A 27,310-nucleotide genomic window follows, 5' to 3' on the forward strand; every position below is an offset into this window, starting at 1 on the left:
GTTCCAAAAGCTAACTTCCTTCTTCCTGGGACTGGTTACTAAGACTGGACTGCAATAACCGACACTTTCTCATTCATCCAATCCTATACTAAATAAAGACTGACCTCTCTCTTGAAGCAGAGATCAGCAAGCAGAAATTCACGTGGATGATGAACTAGAAAGAAATGGCTACACTTGGCAAAATTGGGGGAAGCTGAAAGCAAGTAATGGATAAAGTGGAACAGAATTTATGGGGAAGGCTGGTGTGGAAGAAATGAGTAATGGTATTTGTGACACAAAGCCAAGACGATGCAAGGCCATGACCATGGTAAAAAGTGAATTGTTTTCTTCTGAATTAGTGCTGCATGTCATCAGCCTTTGTGTTTCCTTCCATTATTTCACTAACCAAATCAGTTTCTCTTCTCTAGAGAAGAGGAGCAGTTGCAAGCACATATTCTGCCTTCATTGTTTCTGCAAAGAAACTGCAGTCATATTATTGGTTGTAAACCCAACTGAAACCATTTGTCATCTGAGAAAAGAGATTGTCAGCTGGGAAATTGTTGTTAAAAATGAAAAGAACTGAATGTGTAGTACAATTTGCAGCAATGAACACAGCTTGCAGGAAGAGTGCATTGTTTCTATTGTTTCATTTTTGTGTTAGATTTGGCTCAGAGGTCATAGCTGATTCTCACCCCATCTGTTTCTGTTTACATGTGATTTAAACTGCTGTATCAAATTTGAGAACAAAAGCAATGCTAATCAGAAACATTTCTAATGAACTAACTTTAATCCAGTCTTTGCACTCTTTCCCTATCTACTCTTTTTTTCTCTTCCCATATATGGTGTCCAAAGTGCTATTACATTACTAACAGTATGAGACTATGTAGATAAGGGTAAAACAAAAGCAAGCCAGGTGATGCTCTTCCAATGCAGTTTAAGACTGCAACTCTCATAAGACATGACTTTCAAACATGCTAGTTTTTATGAAGGTTCCACAGAGGGGGTCTATCATGGGAGAGAAAAGGTTGAAATGGGGTAAATAAGTTGGCAAGAAAGAGTTGAAGTGAAATTGACAAAGTAGAAAGATGAACTGGAAAGGCAGAAGTATAGAAAGCAAAGATGGAATTATGTGAACTCAGGATGCTGAAGAGATGCAGGTTCCGGGAATATTCAAGATCACCAAAGATGACTTCTGGTGAAGATTCGTGAAAACTAAGAATCCCCTTTTTAATAGAATGGTGTCTACAGTGGAGATTGTAGCTGGATGAAAGAAAGCACAGTCTGTTTGCAGCAAGGAGCTGTGCACTCCGTACCAACACTCCTTGTGAATACATCCCAGGAACAGAAGTATTTTGCAATCAACTTCTGTTATAAAATAGTTTTTATTGAATATAAATATTAAAAAAGACATACGTAACATATACACAACAAACATTTATACAACATATACACAAAAAGAATATAATTTCTTCTTAAGCATTTTTTCAGAGTGACGTTCTACAATTCTACTTATAATATATTCCTTCACCTTTCTTTAATCTAATAATATTTTTATTAGATATATATGTATCAATCGGTAATATATCCCCTATATTTTTTGTATATTTCTAATTTTTAACCAATTATACCAATTATTCCATATTTTATAATAGTCTGATTCTTCTTTTTCTTGTAATTCTTTGGTTAACCTATCCATTTCAGCGCATTCTAAAATTTTCCCTATTACTTCTGTTTCACTTGGTATTTTTTCTTGCTTCCAATTTCTTGCGTAGGTTATTCTTGCAGCAGTTAATATGTGAATTGTAAGATATTTGATATCCTTAGGGTATGATTTGTTAAATATTCCTAATAGAAATGTTTCTGGTTCTTTTTCAATCTGTGTTTTTGTTATTTGTTCCAACCATTTTTTGATGTTAGACCAAAATTTCTTTGCTGCCGGGCACGTCCACCATAAATGATAAAAAGTCCCTTGTGCCTTTTTGCACTTCCAACAAATTGGGCTATTTTTAGGTTGTATTTTTGCCAATCTGGTTGGAGACATATGCCACCGATAGAACATTTTCAGTTGGTTTTCCTTGTACGCCGTTGCTTTCGTTAACTTTAGGTTTACCTGCCAGAACTTTTCCCATTTTTCCAAAGGTATTGTGTGTTTGATATTTTGAGCCCACTTGATCATCGTTTCTTTGACTGTCTCTTCTTCCAGTTTATAGCGTAGGAGAAATTTATAAATTCTACTAATTAATTTATTTTCTGAGTCTAATATAATTTTATCTATTTCTTGTTTTTGATTATAAATTTCATATGTTTTTATATGCTCTCTATATTTGGATTGTATTTGAGTGTAAGTCCACCAGTCTATTCCTCTGTGTAAGTCTGTCTCCAATTGTTGTTTTGTCTTTAGTTTGCCTTGATAGTCAATTATATCTTTATATCTAATTATTTTTGTCTTATCTGTTAGATTTGGGTGCCTAATTGATTCAGCCGGTGCTAACCAATTTGGTATCTTCATATAATGTTGTTTTTTAATTTTAAGCCAAATTTGTAATAGTGAGTTCCTTATTGTATGTGTTTTAAAATATGAATGTGATTTGTATTTCTCATCCCACATAAAGGAGTGCCAGCCAGTTTGAAGTTCGTGTCCCTCAATTGTTAAAGTTCTAGAGTCCTTTAATTCTATCCAGTCTTTAACCCACGATAGTACTGCTGCTTGGTAGTATATCTCCCAGTCAGGGAGTGCAGTTCCTCCTCTATCTTTTGTATCCTGAAGCAGTTTAAATTTTATTCGTGGCCTTTTCCCTTGCCAGATAAATTTAGATGTTATTTTGTTCAGCTTTTCAAAAAACGGTTTATCTAATTTAATTGGGGTGACCTGAAACAAATATAAAAATTTAGGTAATATAATCATTTTGATGGCCGAAATTCTTCCTAGGAATGAAATATGTAAGTTTTCCCATTTTTCTAAGTCTTTCTTTGTTTGTTCTAGTAATTTATCATAATTGTTTTCTTTAATTGCTGATGTTCTTGTAGATAAGCAAATTCCTAGATATTTTATTTTTTTTGTTGTTTGAATTTGTATATTATCTATCAAATCTTTTGTTTGGATTTCCGTAAGATTTTTAACAATTAGCTTCGATTTACTTTTATTAATTTTTAGTCCAGCCACTTCTCCAAATTCTTCTATTTTTTGGAACAAATTAGGTATAGATTCCATAGGATTTTCTATTAAAAACGCTAAGTCATCAGCAAAGGCTTGAACTTTGTATTCTTCTCTATTAATCCTTAACCCTTGAATTCCTTGGTCTTCTCTAATTTTTTTCAACAGGATTTCCAATGATAGAATATATAGTAAGGGGGAAAGTGGACAGCCTTGTCTGACTCCTTTTGTTATATTAAATTTGTCTATTATGTCATCATTCATAATTATCCTTGCTGATTGCTTGGTATAGATTTCTGCTATAATTTTCCCAAATTTTTCCCCAATTTGCATATTTTGTAGTTGTTCAATCATAAATTTCCAATTTTGGTTATCGAAGGCCTTTTGGGCGTCAAGAAAAACCAACACTGCCTGCTTCTCCGGGTGTGATTCATAGTATTCTAAAGCATTAAGTATTATTCTCATGTTGTTCTTTATTTGGCGTCCCGGCAGAAATCCATTTTGGTCTGGGTGTATATATGTATTTAATACTAATTTAATCCTTTCTGCCAAGATTGCTGCAAATATTTTGTAATCGGCATTCAATAATGAAATAGGTCTATAGTTTTGTATTAACTGGAGATCTGTGTCTTCTTTTGGAATGATTGTTATTATGGCTTCTGTCCATGAATTTGGTATTTTGGCTTTCTCCATAGCTTCATTATATAGTCGCAGCATATTCTCTCCCAATGCTTCTTGCATTGTTTTATATATTTCTACCGGTAGCCCGTCGGGACCCGGTGTTTTATTGTTTTTTTGCTTTTTCAGTACTTTATCTAGTTCTAATTTGGTTATTGGCCTATTGAGAGTAATTCTTTGTTCTTCTGTGATTTTGGGCATTCCTGATTCCCCTATGTACTGTTTTATTTTATCTTCCTCTATTTTCCCCTGATTATATAGATTAGCATAAAATTTCTTAATAATATCTTTTTTGGCCTCTTTACTATGTTGAATTTCTCCTTTATCATCTTTCAATTGGTATATCATTCTTTTTTCCTGTTCTTTTTTCAGTTTATAGGCTAGCCATCTGCCCGTTTTATTTGCGTGCTCGAAATAGTTTTGTTTCGCCATTTTTATTTTTTGGGCTAATTCTACTTGGTTTATCAAATTCAATTTATGCTTAATCATTTCCCATTCTTCTCTTATTGTTTTGTTCTGGGGCTTTTCCTGGAGTTTTTGTTCTATTTGTTTTAGGTCTTTCTCTAATTTATCTAATTGTTTTTTCTTCTCTTTATTCTTTCTCCTCGTATATGCTATTACTAGGCCTCTTATATATGCTTTTAAAGTATCCCATGTGTTTTGTAAAGAGGTTTCCTCTATTTTATTTATCTGAAAGAATATTTTTACTTCCTTTTCTAACATCAAATTAAATTCTTTTTCTTTACATAATCTTTGGTTCATTGTCCATCTCTTACGTCTTCTTTCCCCTTTCCAGTTTATGAATAATGGATTGTGGTCTGCCCATTGGTTTGTGCCTATCTCAATTTTTTCTACTTCTATTTTGATACTTGGGGTCATCCATGCCATGTCCAGTCTTGACCAGGAATTATGCGGATGGGAGTAAAAGGTGTATTGGGCCTCTTCTTCATGTGTTTCCCTCCATACGTCTGCCAAGTTTAGTTCTTCAGCCATGGTAAAGAATTCTTTTGGAAGTATTTCTTTTTTCTTTTGTTTTTTTTTCTCAGTTTTATAGTCTTTCTTTGCATTTACTATTGCATTATAATCCCCTATTACACAAATATCATCATATTCTAATTCTGCTAGTTTTTTATGTAGGTCTTTAAAAAAAACCTGTAGTTTTTGGTTAGGTGCATAAATCCCTACAATTAACATTTTCCTCTTTCCTATTTCTAATTCAACCATCACCACTCTACCTTGCTCATCGGTATAGACTAGTTTAGATTGTATTTTTTCTTTTACGTAAATCACTACTCCTTTTTTCTTTTTTTGGGGCCAGAGATAAATATAATTTTCCTAATTTGGGGTTTTCTAGGATTTTTTGATAATCTTTTTGAATGTGTACTTCTTGCAGACATATCACATCTGCTTCTAATTTTCGTAATTTTGTGAAAATTTGATTCCTTTTCTTTGGGGCATTTAAGCCATTAATGTTTACCGAAAAGAGTTTGATCTGTTCGTCCATTGCCTATTGTATCTGTTTTTTTGTGTTTCTTGTTTCCATCCGTTCCCTAGGTTTTGCTCCTTCTCTCTGTTCTCTCTCTTTTTCTTGCCTCTGTCTTATTTCTTTTTCTTCATTTGTTTCTATTGGTTCTTCTTCTTGACTTTTACTATCTGTTTCCTCCTTGCTTTCCTGTTCTACTTCTAGTCTAAGATGTGTGTTATGAAATTCTCTTGCCTTTTCTAGAGTGTCTATTTTATATTTTTTGTCTTCCCATGTAATTAAGATCCCCTCTATTGGCAGCCATCTATACATTATCTTGTATTTGATCAATAGTTGTGTTAAAAACTGATATTGTTGTCGTAGATTTCTTACCCTTCGGGGTATCTGTTTTAAAATTATAATTTCTTTTCCATTATAGATCACCGTTTCTTCTCTAGATTTCCTATAGGCTTCATCTCGGATTGATTTTTTTAAAAATTTAACATGGACTTCTCTCGCCAATCTGTGTCTTCTTATATAATTTGTTTGTACACGATAAGTTTCTTCCAGTTGTCCTTTTATTTCTTCTGGCTCTTTTTGTATCATTCCTGCAATAATCTCCACCATCTTTCCTTCTAAATCCTCATTTTTTTCCTCTGGAACATTTTGAAAACGCAAGAAGTATGAGGCCTTTTCCATTTCGAGCATGGCCAAGGAATCTGACATTTCTTTGTTTAGTTGTAGGGTTTTTTGTTCCATTGCTTCTACTTTTAATTCCACGTGATCTATTTTTGTTTCCGTTTTCCTAATTCTCTGTTCATTTTCTGCTATAGAATTTTGAATGCCCCCAATTTTATCCTTCATGGTCTTAATATCTTCCTTAACTTCTCCTAATTCATTTCTGATCTCTGCATGGAACGTTCTCATTTCTTCCTGATTTTCAGCTATTTTTTCTTGTGTTTGAAGCAGTGTTTCCTGGATCTTTTGAAACATATCTTGTATTACATTAGGTGCCATTTCCAGTTTTTCTTTTTCTTTCCCCATCATGCTATCTATTGTTTTTTGTTGTGAGGGGGAAGGAGTCATTACTAACGTACTCGTTGTAGGTTTTTTCCCTGTCTTTGTTATGGTGGATGTTGTAGACATTTTTAATATTCGTGTAAAGCTTTCCAACCTTAACATCAATTATTAAGTTATTCCTTAATATCTCTTTTCCCCTCCAAATACTACTTATACACCACACAACTTATATATAGTTATATTATATTATATTGCCAGTTATCCCAATTGAGCAATTAATTCTTATTCCCAGTATAAATCTATTTACTTATCAATCAAGATTTTAATTTGATTTTCTTAATTTTCTAATTAGCAATCTTTTCAATTACCCCCTTTTTCAATCAGTCTATCTCAGAGAAACAGTCAATTCATCTGTTATTTTGTATAAAAATCAGTCTTTCACTTTAACAATAATTCCTTGTCTATCTACAATTTCACAATACAATTTATAGCTATAAAAATATTGTCAACTTATATATTTCTTTCAAATAATAAACTTATTAACTAATTAAACGGTTCAAAATTAATAATTCACTTAATTTTTATTTTCTTTAGTCCTTATTGTCTTCTTGTTTTACCTCTCTCAGGCTGTTCTTTCACAATCATAAAAAACGCAATCTGTGTCGTCTCAGTCTTTTTTTTTTTTTAATTTCTTCTCCCAATAATCGGATCTCTGCATTCAATTTTCAAATCTTTTTTTTTAACTTGAGTTCTTATTATCCAAAGTTATTTGTAAATCCAGAGTTCGAAATCCAGACAGGTCTTCTGTATCCGTGAAATTCACCACTTAGTCCAGTATTTCAGTCTCTGCACTCGGTTTCCGATGTTTGGGGTTTGAATCAGTTATAATTCCCAAGATCAAACGGCTTGTCTCTATATCCACAAAGTCCACAGGCTGCTCCCTTTGATCAACTGTAAAAGTCCGCAGTCAGGCCGCTTCAAGCGCTATTTCTCCTTTTCTTATATTTGCTTAGTCATTCTATGGGTTTCTCTTTTCCGCGCTGTAGTTATTCCCCCTTTTTTCCTTCTCCTCTTGTATCGCCGCTGTTATAACTCACTTGTCTTCCTCTGATTGGATCGCGCGTCCCATTTGCCGTCTCTGTTGTAGGTGATCTATCTGACAGTCACTCAGATTTGCTTCCACTTTTTGCTTCGTTCTAGGTGGGCGCCATCACTCCTGTCTGCCGATAAGGCCGACTTTTTCTCCACCAATTTAAGAGATTGATCGCTCGACCTCCCTGATGACAGCGCAACACCAGGGGGCTTCGCGAATTCCTCTTTCGTTTCCCGATCCCTCCAAGTTCAGGAATGCCCCTAAAGAGCACTTAATGAGGAAATTTGGGTTTCAGAGACGGAGCCTCCGTTTCCTCACCCGATCGTGATGATGTCACCGCCGGAAGCTCTGCAATCAACTTCTGAATTGAGCAGCTGGGAGCCAGGGTTCCATCTTAACTCACAACTGTAATTGTGAGCTTTGTTTTTATGAACAAAAAGCTTGGCTAAATTTCAACTCTTAATCACCTTTGGAATTTGTTTTTTCTGTTTCTGAAATATTAAACAAATTTTGGAATGACAAGTTTTTATTGCATTCACTGAGTGAGTTTCCTTCTCCATTGCAAAAGAAGTTTAACACACGAGTTTAAGGATTTAGAAAAAAGTTGGTGGTTGGTTTTGTGTGTGTGTGTGGTGGTGGTGGTGATAATAATGATATAATTACCCATTTTCTTTTCATTCAGTGTTCAAGGTTTCTGTCATAAAATGTATCGTGCAGTGCCTTTGGACAACACCAAATTGTGGAGCAATTGCTCCACAAATATATGCATACGTTCTACAATATCACCTCTACTAAAATGCCTTTTTCCTATTTTTAACAGCTAAGAAATGAAATTCCAGAAAAAAAATCTAAGTAATCATGAGCATTCCTGAAAAAAATTCAGTGCTTCTGTAATCTATGACTAACTTTGACATTTTCTTTTCTTTAAACAGTGGATTGTAATGACAATTTAGCTATAAAAAGATGTAAAGAATGATTTTTCATAAGTATCAGATTAGGAATAAAGAAGCTAACACATCAATTGCCTAGTAGTACAAATAAACAAGCAAAATAAAGACCACAAATTTCTTGCAAATAAAGAGACAGTGTGCATTATTTTGCAATCCTAAACAGACTGCTAAGAACTGAAAATCCATCTACAGTGCAACTTCAAAAGATATTTCTTCTCAAACCTTTTAAGGATTATGTTATGGCTCACAGGCTTGTTTTATACTAATGCCTCAGATAGGTATGACTATTGGCATGGCCATTTCAGGAACCAGACAACAATATATGTAAGAGTGAGGCTATATGAATGTGAGGAATAAATAAAATATAAATCAGAGTTTGCCATGAATTATAAAAGCATCAATAAAATCAATCATGTTCTGCTTTATGGAATTGATTATTCCTCCTCTCTCTTATTAGGTGCCATGAATATTTGGCATTTTTAAAAAAAATGCCCTGATTAACTAGTAATGTATCCTACTCAAAAAAAAAAAAAAAAAACTTTTTGCAGAATTCAACCTACTTCTTTTTTTCATGCTTGCAACTGAACATGAAGTGCTGATGCTTTTAGGACCATAAATGTAAGCAATGGCAAGATAGTGGAAAGACTCAAAATACAGAACTTATAATTAGACAGTATGAGAAAAAAATAGTCTTCAGTCCTCAAACATTTTCTGGCATGTTAAATTAAAAAATAAAAAATATTTCTAGGTTATCATATGAGCACTAGAAAAATATCTGCTTCTAGTTAAATTGCTGTTATTGTATTGCATTGCATTGCATTCATTTACATTATATCACCATCCAACTCACTGTAGAAACTCTCGGTAGCTAATTATTTTTAAAAAACATAATAAATAATAACATAAAGAGTAAATAACAACTAAGATTTTTTTTTAAAAAAAATCCAATCTACCACAAATTAAACAGACTGACTATTGCTAAAAATTAATTAAAGAACAAATTAAACAGACTATTGCTATAACCTCCATCTCTGGGAACATCCTTAGAAAGTTTCTTTGATTTTGGAATTTGGAAAATTGTTTCAATGACTACAAAAGAAGAGCAATGGCTTATATTATGTAACAGAAACAAATAATCTATCAAAATTGAGACCAAATGGAAAATGGGAGATATTTCTGAGTTGATCCCATGCCTGCTTTAGGTCACTTTGAGTCTGTTCTGCTTCTGAAGTTAAAGTTTAGAGGGGCGTCCATCCAAGTAACAATACAGAATCACCAATCAAGTGATCTAAGGTTCAGAGGAAAGTTCAGAGGAACTTTTTAAATGTAATGTTAACTATGCATCATATCAAGAGGAGCTGCTTACATCTATGGGCATGCAGCTATGCAAAATTTACTTGAAAAAGAACACAAAAATGTTGGACACTGGAGCTTCTCTCTTCTTTCTCTGTTACCTTTTTACAAACATTAGCAATTTTATCCCATAGCAACATGAATGTGTGACTGTATATGTCAACTTTTGCAACCACAATGTTGTGATCAAAACACCACTCCTCTTCTGCATATGTCAATATTAAATCCTAAAAGAATACCTCCTTCTTGAAAATTGTAACATATGCACACTTGCATAGCATGCAGTGAGCCCAAACTAACACTGCAGAAGTGAAACTTTTAAAAGAGGCTTAGCCATTCTATGTTATGTGTAACAAGAGGAAACCTATGGCAAAAAACTTCAATGTGGCAAACCTATCATATATAGTTCACTCCTTAATTTGTAGGATATTTTTTAGATTTTATTTGTTTTACTTAAGATTCTTTATCTTTCGGTTCAGAATAAATTTGGTTATTTGAGTTTGGTAAGGATGACTCCTGTGAGAAATGTCTTTAAAGTCTTATATATCTGCACCTTAAAAATAAATGAAAGCATTGTTTTGAAACTGGCAAGCATAAGCACACTTTTATTCTGTATTTCATGAAAAGAGCCTAACGTTTTCCATACTTTTGCAGCAAGTGAGAAAAACAGATGTTATTGGTTGGTTTAAGGAATCCTCTCAATAAGCTTAGGCTATTTTTAACATAGAGACATCTTTTTTTTCCAGGCTCCTAGAGAGCCCTCAAACAGATTGTTGTCCTTTAATACACTGCAGAGATGCTTTATTTGGCCTTGCACTTCTGTTAGATTGAGATAATTTCTCCCAGTTTTAGATGTATGTAGCCTTAAAAAAATTAACTCCTGCTTTTCATCCATACCAATGTCTGGTTTTCAAATTGGGCAAATAGCAACACAACACAAAGAGAGCAAACATTCTGATGTATATTTCCAAGAAGCTAACCCACTTTTCTGCTTTTTTGTATCATAATGTTACCCATCTGAACATAATTAAATCTATTATGGACTGTAATAAATGTTAGTAGATTATTATTATTATTATACACACACATATAGATAGGTTTCTTCTATTTTCCATCCATACAGACAAACACAGAGAGAACCAAATATATCTAGATATGGGTAGTATTTCTGACCTTGAATTTGTTTGTGTTGATTACAGAAACATATCTATTTTTTGAAAAAGTCACAATGACCACAACAAGGATGCTGTAGCTAGAGATGAATTCTTGCTTTTTCCTACACTCAGCATGCCTCAAAGCAATTTGACATCAATAATAGTATTTTAAAAATTGCTGTATCTTACCATAAGATGAAAAGAAAGCAATAAACATGTTAAAATTACTTTGAAGATAGAATGGATGCTAAATAAAAATAAATCCAAGTAAACCCTTAAAGGCTCAATTGAAATGTGTTGAAAATACAGACATTTCCTCATATTTTGCCAGAAAGTGACTCATATCACAAGCAAACTTAAAATGAGAATGAAAAATGAATTCTGTTGTAAACATTTGTAGTTATTTTTTACTTTCAGACTATAAAAAAATTGGAAACTTCATATTTTCTGCACTATTAAGTTTGTGAAAATCCTGAAAAGTGTTAAAGGAAAATCGGTGCATAACTTACCAACATTTATCAATATTTTGAGAATTGGTGCAGTATAGAGGTTAAGGTATTGGACTAGGAAGAGACAGACCCAAACTCTAGTCCTTTTTTAGGCATGGAAACCTCCACCTGGATTATTTTGGGCAACACAATATTTCAGCCCCAGACTGGAAAGTCAGAAATATCTATCAACCTGTACTGGCCAAGTTTGATATATTATGAATTGAGATGATGATGATAACGATAATCTCCCAGTGAACCACTACCTTGATGTGATTGTGGGGCTTAAGTGCTTTGAGGAAGATGAGAGCCATGCCAGAGGTTCAACCATACCGGACAGGTCTCATCTGAGGAGTCAGACAAAGAGTGTCTCTCCCATTAAAAATATGGTGAGATCCAGGCTTGATGTTGGAGTTCCTGGATATCTGGTGAAAAATGGGCTATAGGACTCGGGACTGTTGGCTGAGCAACAAGAGCCAGCAGCTGCAGAACTATTGGAAGAAAATGTGTTTACCTGTCATAAATATACAGTGATTGAATAAAAAGAAATAATGATTTGTTATTACACATCAAGTCCAACAAGAAGAGGATATTTGAAATGAATGCACCAGTTCTGGAAAGAACATCCAAAATCAGAACTAACAGAACAGAGGTTAGCAGATCCATATCAATTTATAATACAAAATAAAGTATTCGCAGAAGCAGAATTGCAAGAACTGCAAAGGTTCACCCAGGGCACAGAAATAAAAGACTTGCCACAAGTAACTCAGAATGTAGAGGCAAACCAGACTAATTGGGACTGCACAAGACCAAGCCTTAAGGATATACAAAGCCAGAATTGAGAAGACAGGAACAGACAGTAAGTGCCACCTATGCAAAGAAGCTGAAGAAACAGTGGACCACTAGGTAAGCTGCTAATATAAGATCACACAGATTGACTACAAGCAGCAGCATGACAAAGTAGCAACAATGGTGCATTGGAAGATCTGCAAGAAATATCATTTGCCTGTAAGCAAGAACTGGTGGGACCATAAAATAGAGAAAGTAATAGAAAATGAAGAAGTTGAATTGTGTTGGGACTTTAGAATTCGAACAGACAGGCACTTGCCATATAATACCCCAGACTTAACAATTATCAAAAAGGAAGACAAAAAAGTCTGGATAGTGGACATGGCAGTGCCTGGAAACAACAGAATAGAAGAGAAAGAACCGAAGAAGATAATAAAATACAAATACCTACAAATAGAAATGGAATGACTGTGGCAAAAGCAAGCAAGGGTAGTACCAATAGTAATACGCGTCTTGGGTTCAATCCCAAAACAACTGGAGCAGTACTTGAATACCACTGGCATTTACAAATTCGCCATCAGTCAATTGCAAAAGGCAGCTTTACTGGGGACAGCTTCCATCCTGCAACAAAATCTGTATCACCATCAAAAATCTGAGATCTGTCTATCTCAGGTCCTTGGTAAGGACTTGAAATGTACACAAAAATGCCAAATCCAGTCTGAACATCTGGCTGACTGTGCTATGAAGAATAAGAATAATACTTGGTTGATACCTAGATGCTGACAGCAACCTGTATCAATCATCAGCACCAGTCGATGATATTTGTGATACATTTTTAAATGTTCAGTTGACTGAGTTTCATGTTTAATGAATAAAAGAGAAGATGATGATGACGATGAAGATGAAGATGATATGATGATGATGATAACAATTATTAATTATTAAGTGGATGGAAAACCAAAGCTCTGCATGGACAGCACTTGAAAAACATTAAAGGAAAATGTGATAAGAACTTGACATGGGCATGGCTTAAGAGACGAACCATCAAGAAAGAAACGGAAGGTTTAATACTCGCTGCTCAAGAACAAGCACTACAAACTAATGCCATGAAAGTGACACTGGCAATCCAAACTGCCGACTTTGCAATGACAAAGTTGAAACTGTTTCACACTTAATATGTGAGTGCAGCAAAATCGTGCAAACTGATTACAAAACTAGACATGATCTATTTGCTAACTTAGTCCACTGGTCATTATGTAAAAAATATGATATACCTGTATCTGAAAAGTCATGGGAGCACAAAGTGGAAAAAGTTATCGAAAATGAGACAGTGAAGATCTTGTGGGACTTTCGAATACAGACGGACTGTCATTTGGAACATAACATGCCAGATATCATGGTTGTCGAGGACTGAAGCGTACAGTTTATTGATATCGCTGTACCAGGAGAGGCCAGAGTTGAAGAAAAAGAACTGGAAAAAATCACGAAATATCGTGACCTGACCATCGAAACTACACGGCTATGGATGAAACATGTAATAGTGATACCCATTGTCATCAGGGCACTTGGTACCATGTCCAAGAATTTTACAAAACGCATCAAGAAATTGCAGCTCCCTGCAATAACACCAGTAGAACTGCAAAAAATTGTGCTATTCAGAACATCATATATTTTAAGAAGATACTTGGCTGATACCTAGGATGCTGGCAGTAACCTGTATCAACCATCAGGACCAGTCAATCATATATGTAACACATTTTTAAATGTTCAGTTGACTGAGTTTCATGTTTAATGAATAAAAGAAATAATAATACCCTTAAAGAGTTTTATCTTGTTGTGGTGGTGTGTGCTCTGTTGAAGAGCCAAACTAAACTTGCTCCAAATCCATTTAACTATGGTGAAAACATGTCAAATAAATTATATGCTGGATTGAGTATCGCCTGGATAGCAATAGCATTTAGACTTATATACCGCTTCACAGTGCTTTACAGCCCTCTCTAAGTGGTTTACAGAGTCAGCATATTGTTCCCAACAATTTGGATCCTCATTTTACCCACTTCGGAAGGATGGAAGCCTGAGTCAGCCTTGAGCCTGGTGAGATTTGAACTGTCAAATTGCAGGCAGCCGGCAGTCAGCAGAAGTAGCTTGCAGTATTACACTCTAACCACTGCGCCACTGCAGCTCAACAAGACTTGGGTTGAATAGTATGGCTCCTGGGTGTTCAGCGAAAAATATGTCTCAAGGCTCAGCTCTCTCTGCTAGGCAACCAGGGAATGGAGTTGACAAGTGACTGGAAGAGGAACAAAAAAAGCAAAAAAATATGGCAAAGAGAGAATTATGGAAGATTATTATTGATCTGAGCCAACAAAACAGGTATTTTAAAACTGCATGTTCAAGATTTGGGAAGGAAAATCACCTGGATATGAACTCAATGAATTATGGACCAGAGTCATGTTATTTTGGAGCACAAGCTCTTCACATATAGAATTACAAGAGTTTGGAAGCAGACTGTCAACTCTCGAAATGACTCTAGCTGGAAAACATGGAAATAATTTGATTGCCAATTTGATTTGAATCAAGTTAGTAAGAAAAGATTGACTAAATTATTGAACAATGTGAATGGAGTTGCCCAGACTATTCCAATAGAAACAGTAACTCAAACAAGCCAGCTAATGTATGCAGCAGCTTATGTTACTACTGAAGAATTAGGCTTGAAAATTGGACAGAATAAAGCAATTAAGAAGGGAAAACCAAAGTGGAAAATCCCAGATGGAGTTAAAAATTAAAAGAATTCATTTGGATTTAAGTAATTTGAAGAATTATTTGAGGCAAGTAATTGAGGCAAGGAAACCTGAAGAATTAAAAAAATCAGAATTAGCCTGGCAACAAGTTATGACTGGAAAACAAGGAAATTGCAGTTGTGGTTGAACAGAGTTGTAGCTATTGCAGAGAAAATAAAGCAATATGATAACTGAATAATGCAGTTTCAGCAAAATTCATAATTTTGAGCAAACCAGCATCATTTCTATAAGACCCTTGAAAGTGGACATGGTGCTACCACAAGTGAAAAACCTAACAAAGAAAACACCCTGAAATTTTGGATGAACTTGTGAGAAAGCAACAAGAAGCACAATGAGAATGCAAAATGGACCAAGCAGGTTGAAAACTTTGTAAAAGTGATTAGAATGTTCACATAACAAAAGAAATGGTGCAAAAGCAAGCAAAGACGGTCAAGAACTGGAGTGCCTTGGTTTAAATGAGCTGCATAGATTCTGGTTGAAATCACTAACCCATTTATATGCAAGATTAGCAATCCACATAAATCAGGTTCTGAAAACACCAGAAAGTGAAAAATGGCTGACAAGTGGAAGAACCTTTTTGATTCAGAAGGATGCAGAAAAGGGAAATAAACCTGAAAATCATTTGCCCAATCAAAACAATATACAAATTACTTACAGGTATTATTGCAAACCAAATGTATGTATATCTAGAAAACAAGGATTTGCTACCTGTAGAACAGAAAGAGTGTTGTAAAAATTCAAGAGGAACCAAGGATCAACTGATGATTGATAAACTGATTTTGAAGAATTCAAAGCAAATACAAATAAATTTGTTCTTGGCCTGGATTGATTATAAGAGAGCATTTGATTCTGTTCACACAGCTGAACTGAGAAATGCTTAGACATTTTTGGAATTAGCAACAACATCCAGAAATTCCTGAAGACTTCCATAAAGCTATGCCAAACTAAGTTGATGGCTTGTGGAGAAGAACTTGATGAAGTTGAAATTAAATAAGAAAACGTACTAGGCAGTGGTGGGATTCAAATAATTTAACAACTGATTTATTATTTATTTTATTTATTAGATTTATATACCGCCCTACACCCGAAGGACTCAGGGCGGTGAACAGCCAAAAAATAAAACACATAGATTACAAAATTTAAAAGATAGTATAAAACCACATTAAATAATTTGGCCTGGGACAAATTAAAAACACCCCCAATAGTTAAGACAAATTTAAAATTTACAATTTAAAAAGGGAAAGTTTGGCCAGGCCAGCCTGTTGAAATAGAAAGGTCTTGAGGGTGTGGCGGAAGGTGTGTAGATCCAGGATCCTCCGTATCTCTGGGGGGAGCTCATTTCAGATAGCAGGTGCCCCCACAGAGAAGGCTCTCCCCCTGGGGGCCGCCAGTCAACACTGTTTGGCCGACAGCATCCTGAGGAGCCCCTCTCTATGAGAACGTACTGGCCGGTGAGAGGCTACTGGTGGCAGCAGGTGGTCCCGTAAGTATCCAGGTCCTAAGCCATGGAGCGCTCTAAAGGTGGTAACCAAAACCTTGAAGCGCACCCGGAAGACCACCAGGAGCCAGTGCAGCTTGCGCAGGAGAGGTGTTACATGGGAACGCCACGTCGCTCCCATAACCACCCACACGGCCGCACTCTGCACCAGTTGGAGTCTCCGGATCCTCCTCAAGGGGAGCCCCATGTAGAGAGCATTACAGTAGTCCAGGCGGGAAGTGACGAGGGCATGAGTGACCATGTGTAAGGAGTCCCGATCTAGAAAGGGATGCAACTGGCAGATCAGGTGAACCTGATAAAAAGTCAAATGCTCTTCTAAAGGCAGCCGTGAATCCAGGAGGACACCCAAGTTGCCAACCCTCTCCATGGGGGCCAACGACTTGCCCCCAATAGTCAGTGATGGCACCAACTGACTATATCGGGACGCCAGAAACCACAGCCACTCGGTCTTAGATAGGTTGAGCCTGAGTCTGTTTCTTCCCATCCAGATCCGCACGGCCTCCAGGCACCGGGACATCACTTCAAGGGCATCATTGGGATGGTCCGGGGTGGAGATGTACAGCTGAGGGTCATCAGCGAACTGATGGTACTTCACCCCAAAACCACAGATGATCTCACCCAGGGGCTTCACATAAATGTTGAACAGAAGGGGCAAGAGGACCGACCCCTGTGGCACCCCACATATAAGGCGCCTAGGGGTCGACCTCTTCCCCCCTGCCAACACAGACTGAGACCGGTTGGAGAGAAAGGAGGAGAACCACTGCAACACAGTGCCCCCCACCCCCAACTCTTCCAACCGGTGCAGCATGATACCATGGTCGATAGTATCAAAAGCCGCTGAGAGGTCTAACAGGACCAGGACAGAGGAGCAACCCCTGGCCCAAGCCCTCCAGAGATCATCAACTAATGCGACCAATGCCGTTTCCATGCTGTACCCAGGCCTGAAACCCAACTGGAACGGATCCAGATAAAGCGTTTCATCCAGGTGCTGGGGAAGCTGTCGCGCGACCACACTCTCAACAACCTTTGCCACAAAGCGAAGATTGGAGACCGGACGATAGTTAGCTAACACGGCCGGGTCCAGGGAAGGCTTCTTGAGAAGATGCCTCACCACTGCCTCTTTCAAGGCGGCGGGAAAGTCACCCTCACTCAACGAAGCATTTATAATCCCCTGGAGCCAGCCTCGTGTCACCTCCCGAGAAGCCAGCACCAACCAGGAGGGGCACAGGTCCAACAAACATGTGGCCGCATTCAGTCTACCCAGAATCCTGTCCACGTCATCGCGAGTCACAGGGTCAAACTCTTCCCAGATAACATTCTCAAGACCTGCCTCCACCATCCTGTTCTGTCCCTGTCCCCCCACCCCACCCCACCCCACAGACAGCCTGGAGTTAATAAGCCACACGACAAAGTCTTTGAAGATAAAGCTGGCAGCAACCCAATGGCTAGCTGACAATTCAGACTTTACTCACATAAAACAAAGATTAGACTGCAAGCATTCCGATAAAGCAGGCAAAGTTTCAGCAATACAAGGATTAGTCCAAATGCAGTCCGACAAGGCAGGCAGAAGTCCAGTAACGCAGAGATCATGGATTATTTCTAGTTTTTGCTCGTCACAAACTGAACCGGCCACCACACCCACATTTATACCCTGTGGGGTGTGGTCCAGTAACTCAGCTAATCTCTGGCACACCTTCCCCTCTGCTGCACACGCTTCTCCCTGCGCCGCTGTCAAGGATCCAGCCAGCACTTATCTCCTTTGTCGCTGTCCACCTGTGGCTGCGGGGACATGCTTGGCTCTGGGCCTATCTCTTGGCCTTCGGTGTCCTCTGGAGGCATTGCCAGAGAGGAAGGTCCTGGAGAGGGAGGCCTTGCCAACTCCTCTCCCTCACTCTCCGAGTCTGCATCTGTCGATAGCCCAGGCTCAGGCAACGGAGCCACAACACATCCCCCTGAATCTACCCAGTCAGAGTCCAAGTCTTCCCGAATCTGAGTGATTTTGTCATACAGATACTTTACAAAATCCTCAGCTCTATCCTCCAAGGTTCTCTGCCCTAATGATTTCTTCCAACAACCAGTTCACCAAACTGCTCAGAAAGTTAACAATTGGTTCTCCCGAAGTGGTGCAAACTGGCTGAATCCCGCCCCTGGTCCTAGGTGACTCATTGTCACCTCTGTTATTTGTCCTTTTGATAGTGCCACTAACAAGTATTTTGAACAAAACAAACTGTGGCTATGAATTAGCTAAAAGGTTGAAAATTTCCCATTTGCTCTACATCAGGGTTGTCAAACTCGCGTCATCACAGTGGCATCACGTAACATTTTGGGACTTTTTTCCCCTTCGCTAAACCAGGTGTGGGTGTGCCTAGTATGTGATTCATCTGGCTCACAGGCCATGAGTTTTACAGCCCTGATCTACATGGATGATTTAAAACTGTTTGGAAAAACAAAAGTTGAATTGAGCTCACTGCTGAAAACCACTGTGGAGTTTAGCAGAGACATTGAAATGCAATTTGGCATTGACAAATGTGCAACAATTGCTGTTAAGGCAGGAAAAATGGTTGATGGATTCGAACTTGATTATGAAGACTTGATATAAGCAGTAACACCAGAAGAAGGGTATAAGTACTTAGGAGTTTTGGAAGCCTCTGACCTGTTGCATAACCAAATCAAGGAAACTACTTCAACAAAATACATAAAGCAAGTCCAGAAAATCTTAAGATCAAAACTAACTGCAGGAAATATCATAAAGGTAATTAATACCTGGGCAGTTCCTGTAATATGATAGTCAGCTGGAATAATTGATTGGACTCATCTAGAACTTGATAACTTGGATTGAAAGACAAGAAAACTAATGACAATGTATCATGGTCTGCACCCAAAAAATGGTATTGATTGCCTAGATCTCAGGGTGGCAGTGATCTCTTTCAGGTGAAACAAACTGTGGAAAAGGAAAAACACAGCTTAAATGACTACATAAAAAAGCAAAAGAGCCTTTGCAGAAGGACATGAACAAGGAAGCCTCTTGAAAAACAACAAGATTTAAGAACACAATATCAAAAGGAAACAGTTGAGCATCAAATTTTTAACTGGAAAAAAAAGCCTATGCACAATCAGTATTTGAAGGACATCGAAGGAAAGCTACATACAAAGCTAACATGGAGCTGGTTGAGATTAGGAGTGCTGAGAAAAGAAACTGAAGGCTTTATTTTGGTTGCCCAAGAATAAGCCTCGCAGACCAATTCCATGAAAGCAAAAATTCAACACATCAGTAACAACAGCAAATGTCATTTATATAACAAGAAAGATGGATCACCTTATCAGTGACTGCAGCAAAATCTCACAAACTGATTATCTACAAGGTCATGATCAAGTTGCTAAAATCATACTTTGGAAGCTTTGTCAGAAGTTTGGGTTCGACTGCAGAAAATGTTATTGGGAATACCAAATTGACAAAATTCTTGAAAATGAACAGCTCAAGATCTTATAGAACATTTGAATCCAACCAGACAGACATCTGGCTGGCAACATTCCTGACATCACTATTGTGGAAAAGAAAAAAGTCTGATTCATTGATATTACAATACCAAGTGATACACGAATTTAAGAAAAACAGCTAGAAAAAATAATGAAATACCTCAATCTGAAAATTGAAGTTGAGTGATTGTGGGCGAAGAAATTAATGGTTGTACCAATAGTAATAGGAGCTCTTGGAGTAATATCCAAAGTGTTGCCTAGAAACATGGAAATGTTGAACTAATCAGACCTGAATGTTCTGATTTTGCAAAAAAAACCCACCTTACTCAGAACAGCCTATATTCTCAGATGTTACCTTAACAGCTCTTTGGTTAGGACTTGAACTGTTAAGTTTTTACCAGTCTGAGACTGTGAATCGAATTGAAGATTAAATAACAACAACAAACAGCAATAAAAACAACAATAAAAACAACAATAGAATAAATATCCCAAATCCAGTCTAAACATCTGACAAACTGCAATAAATCATAATAATAAACCAGTGAGGCACAACCTGATTTGGTTTTTTGGTTTGTGTGATCTGAAGAATATGACAGTTATGCCAAATTTTCAAACATACTGAACAGATCTCACCAGAAGAGCCAGACGAAGAATATTTCTCCCATTAACAATATGGTGAGACATAATTTATAGAAACCCATACCAGATTGATCAGCATCTGGTTAACAAGGAGCATGCTAGGTGTTGGAATTCCTGGACATAAAATGACAAATGGGCTAGAGAACTCAGAGGATTTAGGGCAAATAACCAGGGCCATAAGCTGCAGGAGTACTGGAAGAAAATTGTCACTTCAATTTTGCTCGCTAAAAAGTGTGACTGTCATATATGTGGTTTGGGCCAAAATGAAATTAGGGCCATGTTTCTTTTAAATGCTTACATTTTTTTCTGTAAAATAAATAAATAAGTCCTGAAAGTATGTTTACAAAGAGCTATTTTGTCTGCTATCACTTTCTTTTCAAAAATGTTATCATTTTCTGAATGTATCAGAGGACTGGGGGGAAATTGGAAAGGTTAGTCACTGGCTATATAACATTGTTAGGAAAGCAAACAACTGCTATAAGAGAACACTTATCTCACAGTGCCTTGCTCTCTTGGGAGGAGAGGTTCAGTGGAGAGATTATCAGGTACTCTGAAAAATTTATATTTTAATCATAAATCTTTCTGGCACTCTAGTTGTTTTGTGCATTCTATATCCAATGGAAGCAAGAACATTGAATGTGTTTTTCACTGGGACATGAACAAAACGAAACCCATTTGTATTAACAGTACAGTTTTAAAATGAAAGTTATTTTTAACACAAAAGGTACAAAATCTAAAATAATTTCAAAATGACAATTTTGTGGTTCAGCTTTATGAAAGTGAATCTCTTTTTTCTAAGTAGAACTTTGGGGGACAGAGCTGTACAAAACTATTAAGAGGTGGTCATGTCAAAGATGGTCCATGTGAAGTACATCTCAGACACATCAACAACAGCCAAACCTCCTACAACTGACCCCCTCCCATTGGGTTCACAACCCCTAGTGATCACAGAAAAGGAAGTCCAAGACTATTTCACAGACAAAAGCCAGGAAAAGCTCCAGGCCCAGACAAGATAACTCCTTCTTGCTTAAAACTCTGTGCTGACCAATTGGACCCCATCTTCACCCGTATCTTCAATAAATCGCTAAAGATGTGCTATGTTCCTTCTTGCTTCAAATGCTCTACTATCATCCCAGTGCCAAAGAAGCCCACCATCAAGGAACTGATGCATGCATTTAGAATATATACCAGATATGCAACAAAGAATAAATTACCAAGAGAAGTACATGTAAGATTTATGAAGAGGGCAATAAAAACAGAGATACTACAAGCAGCTAGGACTTCAACATTGAAGCACAAAGATAAAGAACTTGTCGTTTTGCGACAAATACCTAGAAGGGTTAGAGAATTGAGGAGAAAATATCAATTTCTAACTAAATTCTTAATATTCAAAGGAGTGGATTTTAGATGGCTGATACCTGAAGGGATTATGGTGACATGGCAAGAACAAAGATACAGACTCGACTAGATTGAGAAAGCGAAGGATTTTACCAACAATTCTGTGAACCATTGGATGGAGATTTAGGATTAGCAAATGCTGCAAAAAAGAAAGATGAAGACAAAGACAAGGAGGAGAAAAGCAAAGAGGAAAGGGCCCTCAGAGAAGATGCAAGAGCTAAAGAGAGACCAGGGCGATGAAATTAAAAACTAGTAACAAGTAAATATGGAGGAGGAGACAAAAGCAATATCTCTAAACGTAAATGGACTGAATGCAGCAATAAAAAGAAATAGAATATTGACTAAATTAAATAGTTTGAAAATGGATATTATATGTTTACAGGAAGTGCATATTAGAAAACAGCATTTAAAATTATTACAATGCCCAAAGTTAGGAGTATTATTTACATCATTGATACAACAAAGCAAAAGAGGAGTGGTATTGTATGTTAAAGAAAGATTAGAACCCAAACAAATTTTTGTAGATGAGGAAGGCAAATTCTTGATGGTTGAAATTAAAATAAATTCCAAACAAATACTTCTAATAGCATTATATGCACCAAATGAAAAACAGGAAGAATTTTATCGGAGGCTACACAGAAAAATTGTAGAACTGGTCTATGAAAATCTATGTATAATGGGTGACTTTAGTGCTGTAGCAGATACAGTTTTAGACTACAAAATAAACCAATAAAAAATCTAGGAAAACACTGCCAAAGGCCTTCTTTAAAATGACAGAAGAACTAAATCTTCTAGATATTTGGAGACAGAAACACCTGAATGAAAGTCAATATACTTTTTATTCAAAGAGACATTTATCGTGGTCAAGGATAGATATGATATGGATGTCAACTGGCCTTACACAAGTGGTGCAAGAAGTAAATATTGGTTCAAATATATGGGCAGACCACAGCCCAATAACTATAGCATGGAAAGAGTAAAGGAAAAAGATAAGATGGACTCTGAATGCAACAATATTAAACGAAAAAGAATTTCAGAAACTTGTAGAAAAGGAATTGGAAGTTTTCTTTAAAATAAATAAAAAGGAAGATACATCACTTCAGAATGTTTGGGACACAATGAAGGCATATATTAGAGGCCTGGCAATAACATACTTGGGGGAAAAAGAATAAAAAGAAACAACAGAAACAAATAAGATTGGAAGAAGAATATAAAGTCTGGAAAAAGAATGATGGAACTAACAGAAGCCATAAAAAGGCAAAAAAGTGGAAAAGCACCAGGACCAGATGGTTTACCAGCTGAATTATATAAAACACTACAAGAAACGATTAGTAATGTAATGCTGGACCTATTTAATGAGCTATTATTGGAGGCTAAGATGCTAGACTCATGGAAAGAGGCATATGTGACACTTATACCAAAAGAAGATACAGATCTACAATTGATTAAAAACTATAGACCGATTTCACTATTAAATGTAGATTACTAAATTTTTGCCTCAATAATGGCAAATAGATTGAAGAAACCATTAAATGAATATATCCATACTGATCAAAATGACTTCTTGCCAAAAGACAAATTAAAGATAATATAAGGATGATTTTGAATACTTTAGAATACTATGAGGCTCATCCAGAAAAACAAATGGTGTTGATGTTCTTAGATGCACAGAAAGTTTTTGATAATGTGAACTGGCAGTTTATGATGACGCAATTACAGAAAATAGACTTTGGGGAGAGATTAATAAATACCATAAAAGCAATCTACGATAGACAATTTGCTAAGATAATGATGAATGGAGAAATGACAGAAAAAATTAATATAATGAAAGGGACTAGACAAGGGTGTCCATTATCACCACTGTTGTTTATTTTGACTCTAGAAGTCCTAAACAGAAACATTAGATGAAATGAAGAGATAAAAGGGATGAAAATTAAAAAAGAGGAGTACAAACTACAGGTGTTTGCAGATGATTTAGTATTTACTATAGAGGAACCACAAACAACAGGCCCCAAACTATTGGAACAGATAAGAAGATATGGAAAAGTCTCTGGTGTCAACTTGCAAAGCTTTCAAGTTGCCATGAGCAGGAGGGAGGGAGAACTGATAGAGCTGATTGATTTCCCTAATTGAAGTGCATTCCATACATTCTTTCTGACCGCAATCAGAAGGAGGTGTTGGATTTCACAGCCAGCCAAAGTGGTTAATTGGAGAATGTGATTTATGACATGGCCAGAGAGGAGGGGAGAGACAGGGCCATAGGGGAACGTAAATCTAGGTGGGATTAGTTCTAACTGCATCCGAATATTGCCGAAATGGTGCTCCTAATAAATGACTGTATTTCTTTTGAAGTTCGGCTCATGGCTCATGAATTAATTAGGGCATCTTTCGGAAACTTCACATCTGGTCTGAAAATAAATAAAGACAAAATAAAAATCTTGGTAAAAAATACAACAGAAAAACAAAATAGAGAGATAAAAGAAAAGTTAGATATACAAGTTGTGAAGAAAGTTAAATATCTGGGGGTACATTTAACTTCAAGATGTGCAACAATAAAGGAAGAAAACTATTATAAACTAAGACAACAAATTGAAAAAGATTTGGAAAAATGGAAAGGTCTCCAACTATCACTTATGGGACTGATTGCATTGATAAAGATGAATATATTACCAAGATTGTTGTTTCTATTTCAGATGGTGCCATTAAAAATTGAAAAGACATATTTTCATTATCTGAATAAGATAATGAGGAAATTTATATGGCAAGGGAAAAAAGCAAGTATAAGTTTGAAATTATTACAAGATACGAGGTTGCGAGGAGGATTTGGTTTACCAAATTGGGAATATATTATCAAGCAGCAACACTGACTTGGTTAAAAGAATGGATTGAACAAGAAATATAAGGTTGTTAACATTGGAAGGGCACGACCTGCATTTGGGTTGGCATGCCTTTTTGTGGTATGGTATAAGATACATACATATTTTCATAGACATTATATAAGAAATACATTGCTACTGGTTTGGAAAAGGTTAGAGATAAATACTATGTGAAAATACCAATATGGTTATCAACAATGGAAGGTTTAATACACCCAAATGTTTTTAATTTTGGAAATATTGTTAGATACAAGGACTTGTTAACAGATAAGGGGGGAATTAAAAGAGAAACGAGAACTGGAAGAACAGGGGATTAAGATAGATTGGTATATGTATATGCAGATAAGGATAAGATATGAAAAAGATGCTAAGTTACATGGTATTTATATTGAAAAGACTGAGTTAGATAGGATACTCACAGGGATGGAAGAAAATGTATTTTTTTTAATAATGTTTTGTTATATATTGAATTGGAGGAGGAACAGGTGAAAGAAACAATGATAGTTTGGGGAAGAAATTTTGGACATTCAATTGATCTTGAAAAATGGCAACAACTATAGGAAAGGAATTATAAATTAACGATGTCCACTGCATATAAGGAAAACCAATACAAAATGTTTTATAGATGGCATATGCCACTGGAGAAGTTAGCAAAAATGTTCAAAGATAAATCAGCAAAATGTTGGAAATGTCACCAACTACCAGGATCTTATTATCATATGTGGCAGACATGCCCTGAAGCAAAAAAATATTGGAATGAAATTAAAATCTGGCTGGAAGAAATGATACAAATACGTTTTGAATTCAAAGCAGAGTTGTTTATATTGGGTATCCTACCTGACAAAATTAAAAAAAAGAAATATTTATTTGATTATACATGTAATAACAGTTTCAAGAATTGTCTATGCTCAAAATTGGAAATTAAAGAAAATACCTTCGGAAGATGAAGTAATAAGAAAGATCTTAGATTGCGCTGAAATGAATTGATTAACTTTATTGATTAAAAATAGGGAAGAATCAGAATACTTTAAAATATGGAATTATTTTTATTCTTGGTTGCAAAAGAGATATAAATGATTAATTTTATAAATATGTATAAAAAAACCTAATAGTAAGAATATGATTATAGTAATGAATTTGTACAGTGGTTTTGAAGATGACTAAGACAGAAGAAACTGTTGGAACAAGAAGAATAAAATAAACTGAAGAATTCAACACCGAGATGTCACAGGGGAGGGCTGATTGATGTTTTAAATGTTTGTTTGTTTTTTAAAAAATAATAAAAAACTTTATTAAGAAAAAGAAACTGAACGACTACAGACCAGTTGTTCAAACATCTGTAGTTATGAAAACCTTTGAAAGCCTAGTGTTGTCTCACTTAAAAACCATCACAGATCCGCTGTTAGACCCCTCTGCAATTTGCATACCGAGCAAATAGATCAACAGATGATGCTGTTAATATGGCTCTGCATTACATCCTACAACATCTTGAATCTCCAAAAACTTAAGCAAGGGTCCTCTTTGTAGGCTTTAGTTCAGCATTCAATACCACCATTCCAGACATTCTTCTAACTAAGCTAAATGAGTTACAGGTACCCGAACACACTGATAAATGGATCATAAGCTTCCTAACAGACAGAAAGCAGCAGGTGAAGCTAAGCAGAATCAAATCAGATACGATTTGCACAGGGGGCCCACAAGGCTGTTTGCTCTCTCCATTTCTCTTCTCTCTATACACCAATGACTGCATCTCAAACGATCCATCTGTTAAAACTACTGAAGTTCGCAGATAACACAACAGTGATCGGTCTCATTCGAGACAATGATGAATCCGCATACAGATGGGCGGTTGAACAACTAGCTTCGTGGTGCGACCAGAACAATCTGGAACTGAACACACTGTAAACCATAGAAATGGTGGTGGATTTTACGAGAAATCCTCCCATACTACCACCGCTTACAATACTAGACAACACAGTATCAACAGTAGAGACCTCCAAATATCTAGGTTCTACCATAGCTCACGACCTAAAATGGACATCTAACATCAAAAATGTCATCAAAAAAGCACAACAAAGAATGTTCTTTCTGCGCCAACTCAGAAAGCTCAAACTGCCCAAAGAGCTGCTGATACAGTTCTACAGAGGAATTATTGAGTCTGTCATCTGCACCACTATAACTATCTGGTTTGGTTCTGCAACCCAACAAGACAGACACAGACTTCAGAGGATAATTAGAACTACAGAAAAAACAATTACTTCCAACCTGCCTTCCATTGAGGACCTGTCTAGTGCACGAGTCAAAAAGAGGGCTGTGAAAATATTTACAGACCCCTCACATCCTGGACATAAACTGTTTCAACTCCTACCCTCAAAATGACACTATAGAGCACTGCACACCAGAACAACTAGACACAAGAACAGTTTTTTCCTGAACGCCATCACTCTGCTAAACAAATAATTTTCTCAACACTGTCAAACTAGTTACTAAGACTGTATTGC

The sequence above is a fragment of the Pituophis catenifer genome, unplaced genomic scaffold (genome assembly GCF_029215685.1).
Source record: "Pituophis catenifer annectens isolate HBS135680 unplaced genomic scaffold, rPitCat1.0.hap2 SCAF_4, whole genome shotgun sequence".
In the NCBI taxonomy this organism is placed as follows: Eukaryota; Metazoa; Chordata; class Lepidosauria; order Squamata; family Colubridae; genus Pituophis; species Pituophis catenifer.